Source organism: Carettochelys insculpta, chromosome 3 (genome assembly GCF_033958435.1).
Source record: "Carettochelys insculpta isolate YL-2023 chromosome 3, ASM3395843v1, whole genome shotgun sequence".
Taxonomy (NCBI): domain Eukaryota; kingdom Metazoa; phylum Chordata; order Testudines; family Carettochelyidae; genus Carettochelys; species Carettochelys insculpta.
Genome location: NC_134139.1, coordinates 19,643,047 through 19,669,405, shown reverse-complemented (window position 1 = coordinate 19,669,405; position 26,359 = coordinate 19,643,047). Strand labels below are relative to the sequence as shown.

General features: G+C 40.7%; 1 long non-coding RNA gene across 2 annotated transcripts in view; it reads right to left on the bottom strand.

Moving 5' to 3' along the window:
- Positions 1–612: 612 nt before the first annotated feature.
- Positions 613–26,359, bottom strand: part of LOC142010207 (uncharacterized) — a 188,307-nt gene continuing 162,560 nt past the window's right edge. For both annotated transcript variants that reach the window (XR_012644725.1, XR_012644726.1), the window contains exons 4-5: positions 3,623–3,754; positions 613–2,921 (exon numbers count right to left, since the gene is read on the bottom strand). This is a non-coding gene — a long non-coding RNA (uncharacterized LOC142010207). The remainder of the gene's footprint in view (positions 2,922–3,622; positions 3,755–26,359) is intronic.

Below are 26,359 nucleotides of genomic sequence, written 5' to 3'. Positions count from 1 at the left end.
TCCTCCAGCTCCTGTTCAGCTCAACAGTGGCAGCTCCCAGCACTGTGTCAGTACAAGGTCTGTGACCCTCAGTTCCTTTGTATGCTTTTTCCAGGTCATCAGAGTCGTAGCAATGTGAGCGCACATCTATTCCAGGTTAAGAACTAATCAAATTTATTTTCCAGATCACTCTTAGCAAACCTGCATCTCCTCTGTAAATTGCTTGATTTCCTTTAACAGGAAGGCACACATTCTGTCCTTGCAGGATGGAGATCCAAAGTTTCTCCTGGCCACATGCTTTGCGTTGGGCCAACCCATGTCTTCTCAGGCAGAGAGATCAAATCACCAGTAGCTAATATTGTTTCTTCTGCTGGCTGAGTGCAGGCATAAATAGGTCAAACCAGGAAGGATGGCTCACATATTGCAAGATCTGAGTGCAACCACAAAATCAGTGCAGAAAGGGCAGTATGCAGACAGGCAATCAGGAATGCTTGAATGATACCTTACCTTTGTTTGAAGAAGACTTCAGAAATCTATAATGCTGTTGTGCAGTCTATTTTTATTCACCAACGGTACAGTTTTTGATCTTTCCTCTTTTGTTGGAGGGAATGGGTGTTTTCTAGGTCTCTTTCCCATTTTTTGAGCCTCAAGGGGTTTGGTGATTTTTTTTTAATTTATATCACATTGTAATAGGATAGCTTCTCAGCCACTACCATAATTATTGACTTCTATAATGGTTACTTTACTTCAGGCCATTTGGGACTGTTGCAGTCCAATGCAATATAAAAGAATGACCCACTGGCAGGCCTCAAATATGAAGCATTTAATGGTGGGAATATTCCTTTCTTCCATTGTCTGTCTGGTAGATACATTATCCATACACCCACCAACAACTTACTTGGCTTTTATAGTAAGTATTCCTCTAGCAAATATTTGGCAAAATTGTTCTATTTGCTTACAACAACAAAAAATTACTACTTTATAACAAAATACATTAAAGTTTGCATAGACTCTCCCAAGCAAGACTATCAGAGTTGGAGTGTGAACACCTGTATGTTTGTGAGAGTGAACTTTTTTCCTTACTGTTCTACAAGCAATCACTTTTGTAAATAGCAGTTTTGGCTTTCTTTAAAGATGTGTTCTCTGTTGCAAAGACAGCAAAACAACGTAGATGATGTGGCAACTATTCATTTTCATTTAGTGGATAAATCAATACTCACATAAAGCCTGAGTAACTTGTTGGCACTAATGTAGGCTATACTATTTTCTAAATTTGTCAAGATTCAAATTTATGGTCTTTTTATTTTTAAAAAGGATACATATTTTCATGCATCTTTACATCAAATCAATGCTAATAATAGCCTTTAATAATCTAATTAGTAGCATTTATCATATATTGTTGAGGGAAGGATTTAAAAAATAAACTGGTAGAATCAAAGCAAGAAACCTTTACGTGTTACTGAGAGGGAGAATTTTCCCTCTCCCCACTTTATGTCTGTGCTGTACTGTACACACCGTCTGTAAGCACTTTAGAAAATCCCGGATGCTTAATGTAGTCTTAAATCAGGCATATTGCCAATTGTGGATTTAAGTAGAGGATAGCTGGGTCATTTTCCTATGAGTTCCTTTACAGTTCAGTCTCTTTTCTTAGTGTTAATGTTTTTAACGCCATTGGGTGAAGGGAGGGAGGCTTGGAATACCCTGCCCGAGGGCCTCCTAAACTGTACATCTGTCATGGATCATGTCATGGAACAGAAATGTTTGTTTTTGCTCCCATTCATTTTAGCTGGCAGCCCGTTATTATTAGAATGAAAAATTAAGCTATTATGCAGTGGAAGCCTTACTGACTCTATCAAATTTATGGAGTTAATACAACAAATTTATCCTCTATAGCTGGTGTAAGCAGCTGTATGTATAATGCAGACCCCTTCTTGATCAGTCAACATACAAAATGGCAGCCTTGCGTACATTATCAGAATTAAAGCTCTCCGACAATGCCTATGATTCAGAGATTTCAGGAGAGAAGTTACTGAGTTCACACTATAATATTAATGAGTTGGCCAGGCATACAACACAGTGCACTACCTTGGATTTAGTGGTGTTAGCCTGCTTAAAATATTTTCAGTGTGAGGAAAAGCTATCACATTTCTTGTGATTTTAGTAATGTATGTTCATCTCTCTACAGGTGCACTATATTAACATCAAACTTCTTCCCCCTGGGTGTTTTTTTTGTTGTTGTTGAGTATATAAATCAGTTAACTGACCCTTCTATAAAAATTGGTGGTGGGTGAACAAATTTTATGATGTTTCAAATCTACTTTGGCATTTTGGAGTTTCAGAGTTTGATTCCAGTTCATATGGTTGTAGGTTTGTAGTCTGCTTAAGGCAGTGGGGCAGAGAAAGGAGAATAGATGAAAATGTAAAGTAAACTGAAGCTGTCAGTTGAGATGGAAGAAAGAAAAAAGCTTGGAAAGATAGAAAGGGGAAAGAGAGAAATGTTCTAAAGAAACAGAGTTACACAGAGAAAGAATGGCATGAAAGTGAAAAATCAGTCTCAGACTTCAAGGGGGAAAAAGGGACATCTGAGGAAAGCAGCATTTTATTCCACAGAAAAAAGATTTGCTTGCAAACTCAGAGTTCTTAAAACTTCAAATGTCATAGAATTTGCTATGTAGTATATGCAGTAATATCCCAGTAAACCAATGAACAACCCTTAGACCTGCCATTTGTAGAATCCTTCACAGATAAAAAATTAGCATCCACATCTGCAAAAATGATCTGTGGATATCAGCATCCGCACCTCCGGCTGTGGGTATCGGTGGGTATAAAGTGCATATCCTCAAATTTGCACAATTCTTGATACAAAATTTGTTTCTGAATTCACATCCATATCCACAAAAATGAGCTGTGAATATCTGTAGACACATCTTGGATACAGACACCTGCAGATATAAAGCGGATATGCACAGATTAGGAGAGCTCTAGCCATTAGCTCCTGGAAATGGTTTAAATAGCATTTATGTTTAATACATACTATAATCTCCATAATAAATAGAAATACAGTAGCAACATTGTACTCTGATTGCCAATTAATTTTGCAATAAATAATAATAAACTGAAGAATAGGATTTTCAAGCTGGTAATGAAATAGAACGTTAGTTTTTGCTAGAAACAAAAATGCATGGGGGAAAAGTGAATAGTGCTAATATCAGAATTCCAATTTATAAATAAAGTGGCTTGAGGGGACAATCTTGAAGGAAGGAAATCCATGATCCAATGGTTACAATGAAAGATCATTTGTAAAAAAGGCTTTTGTGAAATTTTGACCTAAAACCCAGGCTCCACCTGACATCAAGTTTGATTAGATCTTTATCAAACTCACTGGAGTCTGGGATGTAGCTTGGGTGTAGGAAGAGGCTGGGGTGGGGGTCGAATGCTGGACCGGATTTGATGTATGTAGTCTGGGAGGGAGCTTGGGTGTGGAAGAGGGCTCAGAGCAATACTTGGAAAGGGATGAAGGCTCTGGCCAGGCAGCACTTACCTCAGTTGTTTCTAAGAAGTGACCATCATGTTGGGCTCCTATGCTCAGGGGCAACTATGCTGCCCTGTGCATTGCCCCTACCTGCAGATACCACCACCATACCTTCCACTGGCTGCAGTTCCTGGCCAATGGGATCTGCGGAACCAACACTCCAGGCATGAGGAAGATGCAGGAACAAGGTGTGGAGGGCTTCTGTCCACCTCTGCACCCAAGAGCCATATATGCCAGTTGCATCTGGGAGATGAACAGAGTCAATGTATGTAGAGAGCTTGCCTTAGCCCTGCTGCTCTGCTAGAACTTTTATTGGCCTAAAGTCTCCTGGACTGGCTTTAGTAACTTCTGGGAGACTCCTGGCCAATCTGAGAGGGTTGGAAATGTGGATAATTATTATTCATATTATAATAAGTTGTATTTCTATAATAACTTTCACACCAAAAGATCATGTAGATTTTGATTCTCATTTACACTAAATCTGGCAGTGTACATGGGCCTTAAATTGCACTTAGGCTCTTCTTGGAGACCCTGCATTGCCAGGACAACATGAAGGGAGCTAGTGTGAATTGTTATCAGGCCCAAAGTATTTATTAGATTGAAGTTCAAAGCTATGCAGAGAGATCATTTCATTTATTGGTGAACAACAACAATGATCTAACAGATCAGAGCAAACTACACAACAGTTTAGGAGAAGAAGTGAAGAGTATTTTATTCACTTTAAACTAGAGTGGAAAATTAGGTTTTGCAGTTATTAAGATGGCAGTCACTCAGGCTGCAGTGTGATCAGTACATTAAGGCTCACATCTTAAATCTTGTGAAAAGCTCAGTGAGATCTTAAATGAGATGTTGAATCAGTAGTGTCTTGGGGAAATGTCATCCACTGAATTACGGACATCACTTCCTACCTTATCGAAGAGTGTCTTGAAGGTGTCTCATCCAAACACTGATACCGCTTGTTCCTGCATACTGAAAGCTGAGAGGATCTCACACCACAATTTCTCTTATCAGTGAAATGTAATCCAGAATGTATTTAGATGGCTGTTCAAGTTAAAATTTCTTAAAGAAATGTAGCTAAATCTTAGAATTGGGAATTAGTGACATTCAAGAGAGGAATGCCAGTCTTAACGCATTTTTAGAAATACATAAATCCTAAAGATTATATTACTTCTGACCAAGCAGTTTTCAACTTCATGTCTTGTTGGGATATGTTTTCATTTTAACCTATTAATCTCAGTTTATCTTTTTTTTTACATAGTTCTATTAGGAATTCTCGGGTCTACATTATAGACTCCAGATGCTAGGTAGTCGTTCATCTTTGTGGTGCTCACTTTAACTGATAACAACTAACACATTTATTTTATGAGCTTTCACAATTAAGACAGTATTAATATTCTTCCTGGCAGTTTTTTAGAGCTTTGATTTCACATTGTAAGGAGGAGTGGTTACTTTGAACATGGTTTTTAGTCGTTTCCCCACATCTATACGAGTGACACTGTGTACATTTCAAAAGAAACACACATGCACAACTGTGAAGGTTATATCCTTGCAGTACACTGGGTGGTAAAAATGACATTTATGTGGTGAGGCTCTGACTACTATAATCTGGACTTTTATATAGATTGTCTACCCAAACTTCTTTATAAATGGCTATTAAGCAGCGATTCCCCTCCTAGTTACATAACCTTTTCAGCATCCACCAATAAAGTACAACACATTGATCAAATCATTATCTCATCTGAATATCTGCCTGGTGCCTGTAGTACACCATCCTTGTAAAATAGTTCTTTCATTACAATCCCCTTTCATGGCAATTGGTTCTGCTCTCTGGGATTTCCAACTATTTCCCTTGTTGTAGTTCTCTGCGCAAAATATGTGTCAAATTCTACTCTTGTGTGCACTGGTGTACCACAGTTGTTATTAGTACAGTTGTCCTGGACTTCAGCATTTTGGAAACGTCTTTCTACTATCCCCGCCCTCTCGACTGTTTTTTGTGTCTTATCCTACATGTGCAGCTGTTATAATTTCTGAACTCTGACTGTGTGAGTGACACGCACAAGGAAAAGCAAAGACTTGTACCCATCGCTGAGCTGAACAAATATCTTTAGGCTAGAGAGTCTAAAAAATGCTCGATGTGCTTCTCACTCCCTCCTGCACATTGAGCCCATCCGATGCTGAAATGAAATACATATCCAAAGGCCCAGTCAAGCCATAAATTCAGCAGTGACGATCTTGTCCAGTAAAGCTGAGATCCCTGCTGGTTTTTTTCAGCAGCAGTTTGAGCAGTGTTTTGGAGGGGAAGATGTTTATAAAGCAGCATTGAGGAGAGCCTTGCTCCAGGTGACCTTATTCTTTTCCCATCCATTGACAGAAGTGATGGCATTGCCTGAACTCTGGATGCTCACCGACAAGTAGAAGGAAGGGGACAGCCAAATAGTTGATACTTTTTGTCTCTATAGAATCATGTTTGGGGTAAGGAAGCACTGCAAGGCCATGCCCCTTTGACACTGGCTGGCAGACCAAGAGGCCTTCTGCCTAGGGTGTGCACACAGGGCTGCCCATTATTATGACTTAAGGTTACAGGGACAGCATACTGTGCCCTAACGCAGGCTCAGTGGGGCCAACAGCCACTGTGGTCCCAGGGGCAATGTGGGAGTGGGGCCTGGCTCCATGCCCCCAGAAGTGGCAGAGCCAACAACAGAAAGGGCAGGACCTTTGGCAATGAGCCCTTAGTGCTGCCCAGATCCCAGTGTCCCACCCCGCCCCGCAGTCACACAGAGCAGCAAAACAGCGCTACTCTGACAGGTCAAAGGGGCTTGTAACTTTTGAAATGCTGGGTCCCAATGCTTTGCCTGTCCCTGTTGGCAGGCCTGCCTAGGCTGTAGCAGTGGTCACCTGCCTGTGCCATCTCCAGACGCATTGCCTCCCAGTAGTGGAGCTAGCATGGGGCAATCCAGCAGCAGCCATGACTTTGAAGGTCACAATTGTTCCCGGGCTAGTACTGTGTTAGAATCAGTACAGGTCTGTGTGTTCATTACAGTTCAGCTCACATCCAGGGATGTGACACATGACGCATTCACACAATGCCACTATTTTGACAGGACCGTACAGCCCAATACTTGCCCACATCCCACCACAGCTTCAGCTCTACAAGCTAGTTTTATAATAATGAATGGTACTTAAGGCAGTGCAGACAGAGTGCTGTCACACATGAAGAATAGATAGAGAAGGTACTGAGAAGTATGGCAAACAGAACGTGAGTGACTTTTGTTCTGAAGCTACCTCGGCATGCCAGATTTTACCCTCAAGGCACAGTGGCAGAGCAAGGCTCCCACCTGTTATCTCTCAGGCCTGGGGGTGGGTTACATCCTTCTGTTTAAGTTAGCTTAAATGTTTCCCCTTTTCCCAGGATTCAGAGCTCATCAGGCCAGCTGTGGTGTACGGTCTCAAAACACAAAACAGCTGGAGCTCTGAGGTGAACAAAGTTCGCCTTTTCTTGTTTAGATTTTAAAGCTGTTGCACTGTTTACTGGATGATGCATTTGTTTAAATGAATGTCCAGCTATTATTGATTTTCCTCTACTCGTTTTCTGGCTATGTCACTGCCGTTCTGCTGCAAAGAGCTCTCGCTGACCCACACCTGCACCCACATGCACAAGAAAAAACGAGGCCATGCTTTGTCTTCGGTAAAATTGGTGAATCCCCATGTAAGTGTAGAGCGTCTACTGGTGTAATAAGGGACATGGGGAATTGGATCTAAAATTTTTGGAGAACTTATGGCTTTGTAGATTTTCAGGCCAGAAAGCTCCTTTATGATTGCCTATTGTGCAACGAAGTAATTCCTTCATCAAGCCAATATCTGTGGTTCAACTATAGTCTGTCATTTCAGAAGGACATCTTCTGTGGATTTAAACACTTTAAGAGCTTGTCTACACTTGCCCCCAACTTCGAAGGGGGCATGTTTATCAGGACAACAGCAGATTACTAATGAAGTGCTGTGGTGAATATGCAGCACTTCACTAGGCTAATTCTCCCCCATGGAAACTTTGAAGCTTCAAACTTCAAAGTGCCAGTGTGTTTGTAGCCACAGGCCTGAGCTACTTTGAAGTCCCTTTAGTCCTCAAAATTTTGAAAAGTTTTGAAGTAAAGGGACTTTGAAGTAATGCACTTCGAAGTGCCCATGGCTACACGCATGCCGGCACTTCAAAGTTTGAAGCTTCAAAGTTGCCACAGGGAAGAATTAGCCTAATAAAGTGCTGCACGTTCACTGCAGCACTTCATTAGTAATCTCCCATCACCCTGATTAACATGCCCCCTTCGAAGTTGGGAGCAAGTGTAGACCCAGACTAAGTGTCTAAAAATCAGCTACTCCCCTCTTCCTAAGCTGCTGCATGGTTAATAACCTTATTTATCATGTGTGTCTTAGGTCCAGTTTGAATTTCTTAGCTTCAAATTCAAGCCTTAATTCAGTAAGATATATTTTTTAGGAGTACAGCAGACCCATACCATACTCTCATAATTGTGTTTCTTTTAACACCTATGTAAAACCAGAGTTTTATGAACATCTTAAAATTTGCATGTGTGAAATGAGTAATGTAGGAATTTCAAAACTGCTCAATGCGTTGATTCAAAGGCCAGTAGCCATCAGTGGCCACGACCATAGGCTTTAGAAGAAGTAGCAAGAAGTCACAAAGCAGACATTTATATAATAACTTTCTCAGAAGGGAATTTTCTTCTCAATTGTATTATCTGGAAGTTGGCTTATGTCTTAAACCATGGGGGTCTTATTGTCTATCTAGAGCATTTGCTGGTTTTGTTTTTTTTTAAGTCTATCTAGTGTAACTATAGTTGGTCTCAATTTCCATAGAAATGCCCAATCATTTTGTGAATCCTGCCAAACTCTTGGCAGCCTCTTGTGTCCGTGAGTTTCATAGCCTAATTGGACCTGATATGGGAATGAACTCACTAGAGATAACAGTCACATCCATCTGGTGTAAAGGCCCTTGTGCAACTTCTCCAAACTACACAAAGTTTACACTAGCACGTGATGCATATACTTGACCTGTCTCAAGTTTTGCTTTTAAGAATTAATCCTGTTCACCCTTATGGCAAATCAAGCAAATGAAGATTAAGAATCTTAAATTAATATTTCATGAAACTGTGAAGAGACATAAATACATTTAAATGTTGTTGGTTTTCATTTCTAGAAGTCAAGTCCAGTCCAGCAGGACGTATATCTGTTTGAAACCCTGTACTTATGTGAACCCCCATTGTTACTCATGAGTAGATTAATGGAGCTGTTTGTATTTGCTTCACATGAGGATCCAACAGTCAGACTCATTCAAACCAAACCCACAGACATTCTTAGAGAGAAAATGAGGTATTTTACACTGCCCTAATATTAGTTGTATGATCTTTCTTAATACAGCTAATGAAATTTCATTAACAATTCCTTGGTAAGCTCATTATTCATTTCAACTGTGCAATGTGTTCCTAAGGAACACGGATAAACTCAAAGAAATCAGTAACAGAGAGTAAGCCGTGCTAGTCTATACACTATCAAAACAAAAAGCAGTCAAGTAGCACTTTACAGACTAGCAAAATAGTTTATTAGGTGAGCTTTCGTGGGACAGACCTATTTGGCTAGTCTTTACAGTGCTACTTGGCTGCTTTTTGTTTTCAAAGAAATCAGTATGTGCATTTGTACGTAAATTTCTCACATCTTTTTTATGCTGGTTGGAGCCATCTCTGGGGCTGAAATAAGGCAAATTCTGGATTTTTCACAATGCTTTATGCCACCAAGGAACTGAAATGTTGTGAGAGGCCCATGCTTTATATTATTCTGGCTGCATAAATGCCTTTGTGTGGTGTTAAGGAGGGAAAATGTCTGTGGGGAAAATAATACCAAATATTGTATCTGAAGCATTCAGAGAAGTAAGAAGTCACAGATACACCCTTTATTCTCAGTTGCATTAGTCATGATTAATTCCCATAGCTGTGCTCTGAATACAAGTTCTGATGAAGGAAGTAATATTTATTTGTGGTTATATAACGCCATTTTCAGATATTAGTTACAGGTACTACACATTTACAGTGGTGTATTAACCACATTTAATTTACATGTCTCAACATAGGTGTGCGTGAAACTGGCTCTTTGCCATTTGTTACAATCACTATAAAATCATCAGGTCACAATCATATTGGTCCAAATTTCATAGGAAATTGCACACACAAAAAAGTAACTTGTTGTTTCATATCTCATGGTTTTAATTTATCTGCTATTGCCTGGCAGAGAACAAGGTAGATTCTAGTCAGCAGAATTCTCAAAGAGCAGCACTAGTAGGTTAATAAATTATGTCTGAAAAAGAAGTCTGAGTTTTCATCTTTTAGTGTTTTAAATTAAAAAGAAAAAAAGGTTACTAGAAATATGCATTTGAAAAGTTGCATCCCTCTCTTTCCTCAGCCATTTCTGCGCCCCCCAAGCCCAATATGGCTGAAAGTATCATTGTTCAGAAAAGGTTATTTGACAATATTTTTTCAGTTTTTCTTTAAAAGCACTTTTATATCATATATTTTCTAGTAAGGTTTGAACTTTCAAGTTATTGTTTCCCTTGAAACAGCATTTAGAGGATACACTTTTATAAGAAGGCTCTTATGAATGAACTTAGTTAATTTCATAGAATTGGGGGAAGAAATCAATAAACCAGCCAAGGCATTTAAAGCTCCCTCTACTCATTCTGGTGGCTCAAAGACATCAAATAGTACTGAAAACAGTTATGACAAAATTCCTTATATTTTTAAATGTGTCCATAGGGACAAAGAAATGCACAGTGAGCATTTTTGGGGGTGCACTTGTTTTATATGTCACCTATGCACTTCCAATTAGATTAAATTTATGCAGAACTCAATTGGCTGCATATGTAGAAAATGGTTATTTTGTAAATCTGAAAATATAGGCTGTCACAAACAAAAATCTATGAGCTTACTCCAATTTTTCTTTTGAAGATCTGTCCTTCGAGAAAGACTGTTGAGAAAGGGCACTGAGTAAGGATGGTAACAGTTTGGTATGAGGAGGGTATTTGGGGGCATGTGTAATTAACTTTACAGTTTTATGTAGTCCCTTCATAAGATGCTTTGCCTACTTGACAGTAACTTTAATATGGTCTTCTGTGGAAGGTCTGGAATCATTAAATGAGATTTATTAAAGCTTGGCTGACTTATTGACAGTGTTTTGGGTAAAAATCCATTTTGTCTGCTTTTTTAAGACTTAAGGCACAGGTATCACACACTTTTATGAACGCTAGTAGTTCTGTGTTGCGTAAGTGTTTGCAGGATTAGGGTTTTATTTGGGAGAACTCACACTAGTATTGATATGCTCAAGCTATTAGTTATACTCTGAAAGGAATTTTTGTATATACTGATGTTGTCAGATGTCAATAAATATAAATTGGTGACGTATGCCACTTACTAGATTATATTTTTCATTATAAAGCCATGTGTCAAATGCATTTTTCCTTTTCAGTAGTCCACCCAATGGGATCCAAAAGGCAAACTGATTTTCTACACATAATACTTTTTTTGTACATTTTTGTTTTAAACATACACACACAAAAAACCTTACCTAAAAGAATATTAAGGCTTCAAGGTCAAGCAGTGAAATATGTTAGGAAATGACAGTCCCAGTGTATATGCAGTCTTTTTTCCCAAATAATATATGATCCGATATGTATTGTCTTAGCATGGCAAAAAGCACATCCCAGATTATTTGTTACCTCCTATTCAGATCTCTGCTCCAAAGCATGAAATTGCTGGAGCTCTTCAGGGAAATAGTTATGAGAAGTTTTTGTTTGTTTGTTTGTTTGTTTTTTTAACATTGGCAAAGTAAGATATTGTTCCTTAATCCTGTTCTGAGAAACAGCTGAATAGTTTTTGCACAATTCTTCCAAAAACTCAGACTCAGGCAGAAACCTAGCATGGAAAATTTCAGCTTACATGATTATAAGCAACCAAAAAGTAGATTTTTTAAAAAGGAAGGTGTCAGGCAATCTTAGCTATAGGAACTACAACCTGCACCATCTAGAACCAGGGCTCAAATTATGCCAGAATGCTGTTCTGGCACTCTTGGCCAAAGCTAAAACTATGTTGCACCAAGAGCATTATTGTCACTTAAGAATGATGGTATCTGAATTGTGTTCTGGTACCTCTTTTAAAGATGTGGGCACTTCTTATTAGAGAAGGATTAACTAAAAATACTATTGAACAGATCTTTAAACAGTGGTAAAGAGATCACTTACATGGGTCTTTACGTCTGTATGTAGTCAAATTGATTTCAGTAGGAAGTTACGTGAGACTAAGGATCCTCCTTAGCAAATCTCAGTGCAGGACTAAAGCCTAAACGTTTGCCCTCCCTCCTCCTCCAGTCCTTTTTATTGCACACAGTTGTTAGCTAGGCCAAAATACCTATTGAAATTTCATGGTTGGAAACTAAGTCCCCAGTCCTGCAAACATTAATACACGCCTGTAAATTTAAGCTCGTGGATGATCCCATTTACTTCAGGAAGAGAACTCATGAACATACATTTAAGTAAATATCTGAGTGTTTGTAGATTCAGAGCCTAAATTTTCAAAATCCGTCATGAATTTAGGTGCATCAAGTTTTAACCGCCTAACTGTATGTATTACACAGTTAAAAGGATTGATATTCAAAAAGAGCTGTGTATCCACATTCTGAAAATCTGGCCTGCTAAGGGGTCATCAACGTGAACATTCAAACAGAGGTACCCCAAATCACTGGCCCCTGAAGAAAATATAGTCCTTACAATCATAACTTTTCTCTAAGCATGCTAACTGCGTTTTTTTTGGATAGGGACCAAGCACTGTAGGGAAGTGTTGACTTTTGCCTAAAGGCTCAGACGACATGCTTTCTCTTTTAAGGTGGTTGGGGCGGGGGGTGGGAAGAAGTGGGGTCAGAAGGGAGGAGGGAAGGAAGTTCACATGATAAGATGACCTTGGAAGGTTTTTGATTACTTGATGCTGGGCCTGCTCATGCCATCCCCATCTCATGAGCATAAACTTCTAAACTAACTATATTCCCATATTCCCATAATCAATAGGAAGAATAATAGAATAATTTATTTTTAGAAACATTTAGAATCTGTATCTCAATGTGATGTGATTACACTTGTTCCATTCCAGTGTTCACTTTAAAATCAATCAATACCAGTTATCAGGATTTGTTCAAGGGATGGGAATGGGGAAAGGGCTGGAGGTTGTAAAATTGCTTACAAAACATATCTACCAAGTAATCTGGGAGCTGCCTACTAGGTGATTGGCAGACATGACCATCAAACTTGAAAAAATCAGTACAATATGAAAACAATGGGTGTTTATATTGTAAATCAGGTGGGAAACATATAAAATAAAATTATACAAATTTGAACAGAGTCTTTATATATTGATAATAATTGGCATCTTTTCTTGACAATGTCAGCTCTTTGAAGCAATCCTTCTTTAGGTCTGCTTGGCCCCCAAACCCGCACCAGTAATTATGTACGGGGGACATATTGAAATTCTCATGTAGTACCATGGAGATTTGTATTAAAAGAGAAAGGAGTAGAATGAAAATTGGTTTATGTTGATTCTTTTGAATAGATTTATTTTAACGGCTCGTTACTGTATAAAATGCAGGAGGAGAGTGTGACTAGCTCATGAGAGTAGTGAGATATGCAGTTCAAGTGGTTACTTTCTTATCACACTTAAAGTTAAAATCACATCTCCCCCTACCTACTGTTACCGGGTAAGGTACTTCACTACGAACACTGGAACATCACAGTACTAAGTAGCCTCATTTTAGGTAGGAAATACTCTTCTTAATGCAAGACGTGCACCATAAGTCCAGAGCATCAATTAGAAAAGCAGACATAAAAGCTGGGTCTACTGGTGAACACCCCGTTGAAAGGGCAAAAATCGACAAGGAGAGGTCGAAATCGTGGCTGTTAAAAGGGCGTGACTGCACGCTAAAAACAGATCAATGAGTTGATCCACCCTTTTGTGGTGCCGCTGTGGTCTTTCGAAAGGGAGTGTCCACAAGGCCCAAACACTCCTTCAAACGAAAGGAGGTAGGAAACGCCATGGATGGGCCAAAAAGCCCTTCCGGGGCCGCAGCCAGATGCTCCCTTAAAGGGCCCCTCCCTCCACTCTCCACCCCGCATGAGCTGAGTGCTGCCCAGCTGTCCCCACCCTGGCAGAGCCCACTCATGCCCCAGGATGGAGGCAAAGCAGCAGCTCCTGCATGAGGACACCCTCATCCTGGAGACTCTGCTGTCAGTGCTCTGCACTGTTGCTGAAGCTGCCCCAAATCTACTCGGGTGGCTGAGCAGCCCCCCGGGACTGCTGGGATCCCTCTGGACCCACCCCAGCAACACCGACTGGTGGGAGTGTCTGCTGCTGGGCGAGCGGGATGATGAAGGATGGCTGCAGAACTTCCACATATCGAGGCAGACGTTCGACGAGATCTGCCACTGGCTCGCCCCTCACTCCAACCCCAGGACACCCACGTGCGACTTGCTCTGGAGAAGCAGGTCATGATCACCATCTGGAAACTGGCCACCCTGGACTCCTGCCACTCCGTGGGACAACAGTTGCAGGTGGGCAAGGCCACCATTGGGGCCATACTCATGGAGGTAAGTCAGGCCTGGGTCACATGCCCCCCATGGGTGGGTGGGGGGCTGGGATGAGGTGAACCCCTGGCTGAAGGGGCCAGGCAGCCAGGGAGCAGGCTGGGAGGAAGTGTAGGGGCAGACAGGGGTCAGGCAAGGAGGAGGCTCAGAGGGGACAGGGGGCAGGCTAGGGTTGGGAGCCGGGGGGATGGTCTGCCATGCCCTCATGGGAGCACATGTTCTCCTCCTCCCCATTTAGGTCATCAGAGCTGTCAACACGATGCTGCTGCACAGGGTCATCCACCTGTGCGATCTGGATGCTGCCATTGCAGGCTTCAAGGCCCTGGGGTTCCTGAACTGCTCAGATACTTCAGTGATGACTGCCTCTCAAGAAAATAGACTAGAACAAAGAGAATGGGTGCTTTCTATTGAGCAGTGCAAAGGACAAGGAACAAAATAATTAAAAATAATTTTTTGAAAATCCATACTGCAGAAGCTTAAGACCTGGATTCTGCTATCTTTCTTGTGAAGAACAGTATCTCAATGAATGAATAGCTCCACTGACTTCAACATGAGTAAGGGCAGCAGCTTCTGGCCATCAGAACCTTTAATTATCTGAGCTTCCAGCTCTGTACCCCACAGTTTGCAAGAACTGTTCTACCTGCCCAGAGGGGAAAAGAGAACAGCTCTGTGACTCGTAAGAAAAATGTGATTGGTCATAAAAATAATAAGTTTTTATTCTTCACTTCGTACCAACAGATTAAAAACCTCCCTCCCAAAACAGACAGTAATTGTCCTCAGATTTCTATGGGTGAGTAAACGTTACATAGGCACTTTCTTGAAAAAACAGTAGTGGTCCTGCATTCCTCAGAACCAATATCCCGCTTTCAGTTCTCACATTTGAGTCTAATAATTGTCTGGGCCAGATATAAAACAATTGCCGTTGCCCAAACATTATTGACAGATATTATTTCTGGGAGTGCAAAATAATCTTAAAACAAACCAGAGGCCATTTGTGTCCTTTGTTTGATTTATTTTGGCATGAATTTTCAGGGAAGAAGAAACAATGTCCTATCTTCAGTATGGCCTTCTAATCTAATAAGGTTTGCTCTCCTGTTCATACCCAGAGATCAGCAGGCAATGGGAAAGTCTTCCTGACAAGAGGATTAGACTGAGGGGAGTGGCACTTGTTTGCCATTTATCTACTTTGCTTGTTTTGCTGTAATCTTTAAACAACTAACCACTCGAATCTGCAGAGAGAAATTGCCATTTTTATGGCAGATAATTTAGTAAAGCTGGAAAGAGAAAGAGAGAGGAGACAAAGAACAAACTGGCTATATTTTACAAATATCCAACTTGTGCTATCAGATCCATTAAATATTTATCAGCAAGCGTCTGCCCATTGAGTACTTTAGTATATTTAATTTTTTTTTTTTAGTGTTATTGTCTGTCTGGACTTGGAATTATCTTCTTGGCCAAGAGGAAAGATGATTTGTCTCTTGAACGTAGAGAGTGAAGGACAGCAGTAGCCTCTTTCTGAAATTCACTTAATGGAATGAAAAAAAAAAGGGTGCGGGTATAGGAGACCCACTTATCTGCATTTTAATTTTGTTCTATGTTCAAAAGTGTAGCTATAATAAAAGATGTTTGGTTACAAAGGGTACTCTGTCACATCACCACAAGTAGCTGTTGCTCATGGTAGAAAAACATTAAGGACAGCCAAATGTTTAGTGACTGTTTATTGAATGAATGGCAATGGGATCTGGGAGGTGTATGTTTTCCAGTTTGCCGAGGGCAGCAGAAAGCATGGAGCTAGTGCTGATAACAGGCAAATGATAACACTAATGCACTTTCACTTTTCTATAAACTATTAAAGCTGGCAAGCTGCAGACTGTTTGTGACACATGGTAATTTGTTGAAAATCACTATTTGCTAAAAATGAGAGTCCATTACATTAACGCGACTGACAAGAGAATAAACGTTTTTGAAAAGGAAGCACTTGGAACAAGGGAAGATAGATGCCATGTTGGCTATTATTCACCAAATCAAACTTATTTAAATGCACTGTCTTTGGTACTTAATAAATGTTATAGTGTGGCTTTTTCGTGGCTAATAAAACTTGGTTTACATTACACCCCTTGTCTGCTATGATTTGCCTCCTAGGGCTCACTTAGAGTGCATTAAGAAGCTGCACACAAGATCAGGGCGATTTGCTGCAAAACTTAAATAATTCATTTATGCACCACTGCTTTCAGACAGTGTTTTTACAAATGCAATAATGAGACAAGCTGTGAAATGTTTTACATGGGGAAGACACAGGCAGCAGCTGAAGGAGCGCCCTTCTGCCTGGTTTTTATTCTGTAAAGTTCACTGTAGAACTTTCACAGCATAGTTTGCTGTTGGTAAGTCTATTTACCCTACCAAATTAGTAATAGTATTTTGCACTTCCATCTGATGAACTGAACTGACTGGTGGGATAATGGGACCGATGGGGAGAATTACAGTTCTCTGGGATGAATAATACTATTGGGAGTCAGGATGTCGTAAAGCATTTTTTTTTGTAATTGTAACAAGCTGGTCTGCTGTGGTGTTATCCTTGTATAGTCTGTTAGCCTATTACACTGAGTTAATTTTTTAAGATAGGCACAGGAGGAGCATTTTCTACCTATGTTTTTTTTAAAAAAACTGCACTAAATGTATGCAACTAAGGCTGGAAAGTCAAACAATGCCAGAGTTAAGATTTCCAGTCTCTGTTGCCCACTTCCATGGCTTTTATTCCGAGTCTTGTGATAACTGATGTTTTTCTTAAAGCCTTGTCTCCTGGAGTCATGTTATTTGGTGAGCCTCTCACTGTTCATTTTTAAAAAGGGTGCCATTCCAGCTGTCATGGGCTATGTCTACACTTGCCCCCCTTCTTCAAAGGGGGCATGGTAATCAGGGTGATGGGCAATTACTTGGAAGTAACCGCAGCTACATGGCATGCCAGTACTTCGAAGTTTGACACTTCAAAGTTTCTGTGGGGGAGAATTTGCCTGATGAAGTGCTGCATATGCACTGCAGCACTTCATTAGTAATCTCCCATCACCCTGGTTACCAGGCCCCCTTCGAAGAAGGAGGCAAGTGTAGACATAGCTGTGATTGCAAAGCAAAACTTTAAAATATGACCCAAATATGCCTTGAGGACTCAAAAACCAGAAGGCCAATTAAAATAATATGTTTTAAATTTTCATAGTTAGCTTAATAAAATCTCACAATTTTTGGGTGTGTGCACGTGACTCATGATTTTATAATGCTTGTGGTTGATGATACTGTATAATCTTAACTCTGTTCCTTTTATGTGCTAATTATGATAAAATATTATTTGTTCTACAGATTCTGTTCCGGCTGTGTCTACACTACTACCTTCCTTCAAGGAAGGATGGTAATTAGGGTGTTGGGAGTGTACTAATGAAGTGCTGCTGTGCATAGGCAGCACTTCGTTAAGCAAATTCCTCCCCCGCCCCTGCCCCGCGGCAACTTTGAAGTTTTAAACTTCGAAGTACCAGCATGCGTCTAGCCGCGGTGCATCCGCCAGTACTTCAAAGTGCCGGAGCAACTTCCAAGTCCCCTTACTCCTCAAAATTTTAGTGTTTTGAATTTTGAGGAGTATAGGGGACTTTGAAGTTGCCCTGGCACTTCGAAGTACCAGTGGGTGAGCTGCGGCTAGACGTGTGCTGGTATTTCAAAGTTTTAAACTTTGAAGTTGCCACGGGAGGGAATTTGCTTAACAAAGTGCTGCCTATGCACGGCAGCACTTCATTAGTAAACTCCCAACACCGTAATTACCATCCTTCCTTCAAAGGAAGGTGGTAGTGTAGACACGTCCATTCAGTGCACAGAATAAAATCAGTAGAAGAAGACTCTTGCTATGAGTAGCTAAGAAAGAATTAAACTAAGTCCTCACTATGCCCCTAGAAGTTAAGAAGAGTGATTTGTTTATAGTATGTGGCTGACTTTACCTAGGAATAATGTATAAAACCTCCAATTCTGCATGAGTTGCTCCTGTGCAGAGCATTGCTGATTTCATTAAGACTCTGTGTGGGAGCAGGGACCCTCCCATATATGTCTCCACATAAGAAGTGAAGCTTAAGACAAGAAGCAGTGAAGAACACCATGTCTAATTGAAACTGTAGTATAGGTTTAGGTAGGCAGAATGTAATTTCTTGAGCTGGAATCTGGCCAGGACACTAGCATTATTTCTCCGACTCTTCTGAATAGGACTAAATAATTGCTAATGAACACAAGTGATTGAAACTTTCATTTAAGATCTCATTCACAAATGGTAACCAGAATTATTCCTGTAATTTTTTTTCAATAATATGTAGCCTTTTTGAAAAAAAGCCTTGTGGTGTTTTCAAAATGCTTTATTTTGTAACCACTTTTTATTTACTGGAATCTTGCAATGGAAAACTGTAAGTTTTTTGTTTGTTTGTTTTAGTTTTCTGATTTTGTTTTTTATATTACCACATCACAAACTTGGATTGGTCGTTCCTGTCAGAGATTGGGATTTTGTGAAAATCCATGAATTAAGGAGAAAAATTATTCCAGTGGAAAAGTCTAAAAACCAGAGTCCTGGAGGCTTACCAAACCCATCCTAATTTGCTTGTTTCTGTGCCTATTTCCTCCTCCACTCCCCACATTTCTTAACCAATTTTTAAAATGAAAGACTTGAGATTTGTGCAAAGATATGGCTAAATTCACCAAACAAACATTTGGATATGAAATATTTCTGCAGCTCAACTACTACTTCTGCGACACAACATACACGGGCCCAGATCATCTTCTGCTTACTCATCTGCAACCTTATATAATATATGTGTCAAATGGGAAGAAAGAGTATCTCATATTAAGTTCAAATTGTCCTCCACATTCTCTAGGAAACAATGCTCCTTTGTTCCATTCACCACCCGGTGAGCAGCTCAATCAGTCACATCAAGACCCAGAGCAAGTCTCCTTCCTCCTCTTTTTTCCTCCTATTAAATAGGACCCTGGCATGCAACCATATACTGCATATGAGTGACCTGGTCCATGTGCTGCTGAGTCCTTTGAAAGGACTCCCTTTGACTTCCCTGGGGCTTGAGTCAGTCTCAGTGCCCTGAAGTGGTTCAGACCCATTAGCCATCAGATATGTTTTTTCTTCCCTTGTGTAAGCCCATGATAATACATAATTGTTTCTGGGTTGCAATTGTTTCTGGGGTGGGGGTTGGGAGAAGAACATATTTCTGTCAGTTCTCATGTATTTGTGACTGGACATACATCAGTAACCACATAGGTCAACTGTTTCCACTAAGCAATGCAAGTGCACATAACCTGCAATTCCTAAACAGGTTCATTTGTATTTTTTCCATCTGGTTCATAGATTCTTTATTTTAAATTCAGTGTAAACTGCCAAATGATAAAGTCAGTCAAATTCTTTATTCTCACAGAAAGAGATTCTAGCAGTATTTTGTGTAGTAAATTAGGTTGGCTATTTCAAAGCCTCTGACAGCTAGAGGAAGATCTAAGATTTAAGAAAATTAGAAGATTTTACAGTATTAAATCAAAAAGTTGTGATCTGAATTATATTTGTTCTCTGGCAGGCTACAGAAATCTTCCGCTCATCAGTGTGGGAGAAAACTGTCATTGCAGGAAAGGCAATCCTCTGCATATTTTCAATGGGAAGGAGTTTCTTCTGCCCAAGTTTCACCACATCTAAATATAAGTCTGAAAGAGGATGGAGTCCTTCAAACAGAAGCTGACTAGAGGGTTCCTTCACAGAGTTGTGGGTGGTTTTTTTTTATTATTTTGTGACCTTAGAGGGCAGTATGCATAGAGAAGGAAAGTTGGGACCAGACCACGTCAAAAGATTCAGACCAGATTAGAAATTGTTCAGAAAATCAAAATATAGACCAGAGTGGAGCTACCTTTGGAGGCCTGGGAAGGTGCTTGAAAGTATCAGGGTGGAGAATGAGAAAGGAAACCTGTAGTGCAGCATGGCTGTAAGATTTTTGTGTGACAGGTGTGGTAGTATGAATTCTGCGTGTGGGAGGTGTTTACATTTAAAATTTAGCTTTTTTTCTTATGTTCTTGTAAGGCTGCACATATAATAAGATTACTTGATTTATTATTAGCCTCATTGAATTGTTAGTGGCATTTTTAGAGTGATTTCAGGAATTCTTGCTGTCTGAGGAATGGGTAGGTTATGCATATAAAATTAACACACATGCACACAAAATTGAAGAATTGCAAACAAATGTAAGAAATATAGGCAATCTTGTAAGTCAAATATTGGGCCTACCAACCTTTAAACATTTAGCCTTTTATTTCAGCACCTATGAAATCTTGCACTATGCTTTTTCTAGTGTTACTGGAGTGACACAGGAAAGGAGTTACATTTGAAAATGTTCATTTTTTTTATTAAATACCTCTTCCCATTAACATTGTTGAAAAATGAATCTTCCTTCCAGCAAACCAATTTGAGCCAAACACATATAAAACAATGAAATTGATTTTGTAAAAACAAGCCCAGAATATTTATGCCTTTCCTGCTAGTTATCATTCTCCTTTCCAACAGTGCAGTGAGTCCAGTAGTGGCAAGTGGACCAGAAAAGATATGGAGAACTTGAACTGCAAATAAGAACTTGGCCTGTTAGTGTCATTGATGACCTTGTTTTAAAGTTATATGGAATTATTTTTTAAACAGGCACCCAGACTTATTGTCCTTTATTTTTCTGGTTCTAAGGTCTGTTGGGAGCCAAGATAACGCACCAAATTGTCTACAGTTGGTGCACAGAGGAGTGAAATACATCCCTCTGGTATATCGTGTTCCAGCAAAACCCTTTGTACCAAAGGAGAGATCCATTGCTGTGGAGAGTATGTGGCGGTGCCAGCCCTTTCCTATATTTACACTGAGGACAATGTTAACTTACGCCAGGTTTCCAAATTAAATGCACTTCAGAGGGGTCTAGCCTCACAAATAAGTCTCCAGGATTCCCGGGGGGTTTGTACAACCAGCGCTGCTGGGGCTTCACTAGTGCTGGTAATTGCCCTTGCTCAGGTACGTCTACATCTGCAGGGTAGGCAGTGTATGTTCCATCTGGCCTGATCACTTCCTCTTTTGCTGTCTTCACATCTATACCAGTTCTACCCCATCTCCACAAGGGCAGATGCAAAACCACTTCTAACCAAAGAGCCTGATCTGCAATAACTCAGCTAATGACTATTTTCTCATAAATCACAAAGTCATCACAAACCTTTTCTACCAGAACACCACACCCTCATGCAGTCCCTGGATTCTATGTTATGCTCAGTGCTGCAGAAAAAAATAAAGGCGATCCTTAACCCAATGACTGACAGTCTAGAGACAAGACACAGTGGGAGTAGGGGGAAGATACGAAAGACACTGTTAACTTCATTTTTATTTTTCTTTCCTTTTAAGCATTCTCTCTATTCTTTTGTATGTTGTGGGGGGTGGAAAATTGCTTTGTCTCATGTGGGCTATTGTTTGTGACTTCACAGGAGTTGCTATATAATAGGCATTCTGACTCTGGTTATTAGAATGTCTTTGGTAACATCTACATTCAGTTTCCTCCAGCTTAAATGAGCATTAGACTTCATGTCAAGAAAGTCCTCAGGAAGGTGTGACTGAGAATGTAATGTATAGTGCATACACTTTCCTACACGACTACGTTTCCTTTGCCATATAAAAATGCTGTTTATAAAGCTAAAAAAATAAACATGGTAACAGTTGGCTAAAATGTTTGTTTTTGGAGCCAATGAACATGAAATTTATGAATGAGCTACAGCTTTACACCTTTTCCATTAGGAAAAAAAGAAAACCAAAACAAAACCAGAAGTATTTTCACTTCGATGCAGGCAAAAGATGTGAGCTAGTTTTTGCTTTATGCAATTGTGTCATTAGTTGTTGTTGCTTTTTCAAAAAATGTTTCGTTTCAGGACCTCTTTTTTCCATCATCCGCACATTCTAAGGCTGGAAGGACGCAGGGAAAACAGTTAGAAAACTAGGCTGAGTTGGGCCCCATTTCTAGTTTCAATAGAAAGAGATTTTCAAGTTTACTTTGCCAACTCTTTTTAATCAATATATAGGTAGATATGAATAGCCTGACCTTTGAAATCTGAACTGTGATTCAGACTTAAATTGTCAAATGATATTTATAAAGGGCCAAACCAAACATGAAGTTCATCTATCTCCTTACTGCTAGCATGTTTAGCATTCCAGTGCAGATTCATATGTAATGGCTTGGGCCTCTCTATAATTAAGTGATTCTGTTATCAGTTGTTTATATTTTCTTTTTAAACAGAAACAATTTATTTGCATGAAAAAGAACTATCAGCAGAAAGCTGAGGTTACTGTTCTTTATACACTTGCGGCGGCTGTACAAACTGAATGGGCTCTACAGGCATTAGTTTCTTTGAATAAGTATCTAGTTACTTCCAATAAACACTGTACATTTGATGTTGAAGTGGCTACTAGTAACTAAAGTGACAGCTGCTCAACTGCTAGCCACAAAAGGGAGCTTGTTAAACATGAAGATGTCGCATCATTTTCACAGCAATCTTCTAGTTCTAGGTGAGTGGAGTGCCCTATTTTCTAGACAGAAACAGGTAGTCAACTAGGGTGTTTATTCATTGAAGGTCAGGCTTTTGTGTTATGAAACTTCGAGCAGATGTGATAAGCAGTAAATTGCAGATCTATCACTTTTTTTCCCAGTGACCGTGTATGTGAAATCAGCAGAATACTGCCTGTATTTGATTTATGGCCCACTTTTGACCAACTCTTATCAGGTTCCCACAAGCCCGTTTCTGATGCAGCTCATGTCTGAATGACAATAGACAACCAGTGCTATTATGCTCCAAAATCCCTCTCTGCATTCTAGACACCTAAGATTACATCTAGGCTATTGATTTATTACTGCCTCTTTTCCCCCGCCCCCCATAGGGACCTGTTTGTTCAGCCTGAACAAGATAGACTATTATTAAACTGAACAAACAACTCCATGTGAACTTGGTAAAGAAATAATAATTCGCAGCCACCTTTATAACAACCTGGGTACATAACAAAACATAGGTGTTGAAATATTAACACTATTTATATCTGTGTCCCACCATTCATGTTTGTTCAGATTATATATAATTTATAAACAGGTAATGAGATACAGCAGACATTTTCTTGTGTCGGGCATTATAAGCCTATTGCACAGAGCATTCTGGCATTACAACTAATGTACCATACTTAGCTTCGAATAAAACCCAGATTATGACAAATGTCTGTTACAGTATGTATTTCTCTAACACCTACAGTATCTGCAGAAATTAGGTTTTATGATACCTTTTAGCATCTCAGCAAAATTTATTCCTTTCACATCTAGCTTTTTTTTTTCCTTTTGAGGGTAGATGGGGAGGAGGAAGCTATAAATTTTACAGTATATTAGATTTTTATATCTCCTAAAAATGTACTGTGTGAGATTCACATTAAATATCCCTCAGCTATAGTCATCTGTATACTTTAGTTTCTAAGTGAAAATGTACAGAGATGGTTTCTAGTTAAAATAATCATTTTTCTTCCTCTTTTGCTTTAGGAAAGTATTTCCTGATTTTGGGTGTCCAATTTGAGCTACGTTAGGACTTCTTAGAGTACCAATAACTTCAGTGGGAGTCAATGCATGCTGCAGTCGCTCAGCTTCTTTATAAAACACCATCTCAGGTGAGGAACCCAGAAATATATGCATCTAAGATCAGTGCCAATTTTTAAAAAGTTCACTGTCACGTCCTCTGTCTGCTGTGCATGGTATCAGATACATCGGTGGAAGTGTTAAAGCTCCCATAGAAGAAATTATGGATATGACCCTTCTTGACCTTAAGTAGGTTGTATTTGGCTTATGCAGGGCACAGTAAGGGTTAATATTTCTTGCACATTTTATTCAATATAATGTTTAATTATTCCTGTGTGACTATCTAATCATTATTTGAATTATATTAGATTCTTTGCCTCAATAATATCATGTGGCAGTGAGTGCCAGAGGTTAATTTATGTCTGGGTAAAAAAGTATTTTAGGTTAAAAGTTGAATTCATTACCTTTTAATTACCCGTGGTATTTCTTAGATCTTGTATTGTGAGCAAAACCCTAGGGCAGATTCTAAGCTGATGTTAATTGTTATAGCCCCATTCATGAACAATGTACATGAGCTGAGATTCCACGCTCATACAACGAGAGAAGGCCCAATTTCATGCATTGTTCCGTATCTCTCTATCAAGTCCTCGGTTAGTTAATAATCCTTGTTTTAAACAATACCATCTTTAAGTTTTGCCTTGATTCTACTAATGTAGGTGCCCTTCTCTAGGTTTTCCAGTTCTTTATGTTTTAGGTGTAAACACACTGGTCCTGATCCAGCAAAACACTTAAGCATATGCTCAACAGCAAATATTCTGGCACCTTTTAACTAACCGGGCCATTTAGAGGGTGCCCATCATGGTGGTTTCTGGGTGTTTCTTGTGCTGTTGTTCCCTTCTAAGATGACAATAAGGCTGCATCTAGACTGGCCCCCAACTTTGAAGGGGGCATGATAATTAGGGTATTGGGAGATTACTAATGAAGCGCTGTGGTGCATATGCAGCACTTCATTAGGTTAAATCTCCCCTGAAGCATCTTTAAAGTGTGAACCTTCGGAGTGTTGGCATGCATGTAGCTTCAGGCACCTCAAAGTGCCTGTGCTACTTCAAAGTGCTTTTAGTCCCCAAAATGTTGAGGATATGAGAATTAGCCTAATGAAGTGCTGCATATTCACCATAGCACTTTATTAGTAATCCCCCATCAGCCTGATTGTCATCCCCCCTTTGAAATTGGAGCAAGTGTAGACAAGCCCCTAAGGCTGTTTCTACACTACAAAGCATCTTCGAAGTACAGCATCTACCCACAAAATGCACCCTCCCTTACTTTGAAGTAGGCTCTCTCTTACTTTGAAGTTACACATCTACACACAAGTAGCCACTACTTTGAAGTAAGCAGGCAGGAAATGATGCAGGCATGGGGTCTCATGGCCAACAAGCCCTTCTGGGCTTGCAGCCAGCCAACCCCTTAAAGGGCCCCTCCCAACATCCACAGCCTGCATGTGATGAAGGCTGACGGGCTGCAGCCAGCAGCAGAGCACATGCAGGGGGGAACAGCTGGAGACCATACAAGCTACCAGCTCCCTCCTTCCCCAAGGACGATGCCCTCTCCACCCTGGTCAGTCTGCTGACCATGCTGGTCACCCTGCTATGCGCAGCAGTGTGGCCGAGTTGCCTGCATGGGACCCAGCCTTGAGGCCCTGGCCATGACCTTGCTGCCTCTCCCGTCTCCCCAACCCCCACGAGCTGGTGCCAGTGGGCATATGCCACCAGCAGTGAATGGTGGGACCAGCTGGTGTGGAGGATTGGGATGACAAGCAGTGGCTGAGGAATTTCTACATGACCCACCAGACATTCGAAGACTTCTGCCACTGGCTCATCCCAGTCCTCTAGCACCAGGACACCCAGATGCAGCCAGCACTCCCGGTGCAGAAGAAGGTGGCCATTGCACTATGGTGGCTGGCCACCCCAGACAGCCACAGATCCATCAGCCACCAATTTGGAGCTGGCAAGGCCATCGTCGGAGCAGTTCTGATCAAAGTATGGCCAGACCTCACCATGGACCCACAGGCCAACTCATACCCTCCTAGGAGCTGTTCAATGCCTGGCTCACCTGGGCCTGGTACCCAGCTGACTGCGCCTTCAGCCATCTGAAGGCACAGTTCAGATGTCTCCTCACGTGCCTCGATGTGGGGGATGGAGAACATCTCGTAGGTTGTGGCTGCCTGCTGCGCACTCCACAACCTCATTGAGGTGTGGGGGGCGGGAATCTGCCCCAGGGCTAAATGGTGTAGCCGGGTCCCAAAAGGCAGCTCAGCCGTGATGGGATCCACATCCGGGAGGCGCTCTGGGAGTCATTCACCTGGGAGAACTAATAATCCCCTCTCCACCACATGCCCCCCCACATGCCCTCCCCAACCCACTACCTCCCCCCACAATAATCAGGGGCATGGTGGGTGTCCCAACATCTGGTCTGACACGCCCATGGCCACTGTGCCATGGGGGCTGGGTCCGGTCCGGGCCTGGCTGATGGGCCGCTGAGTCC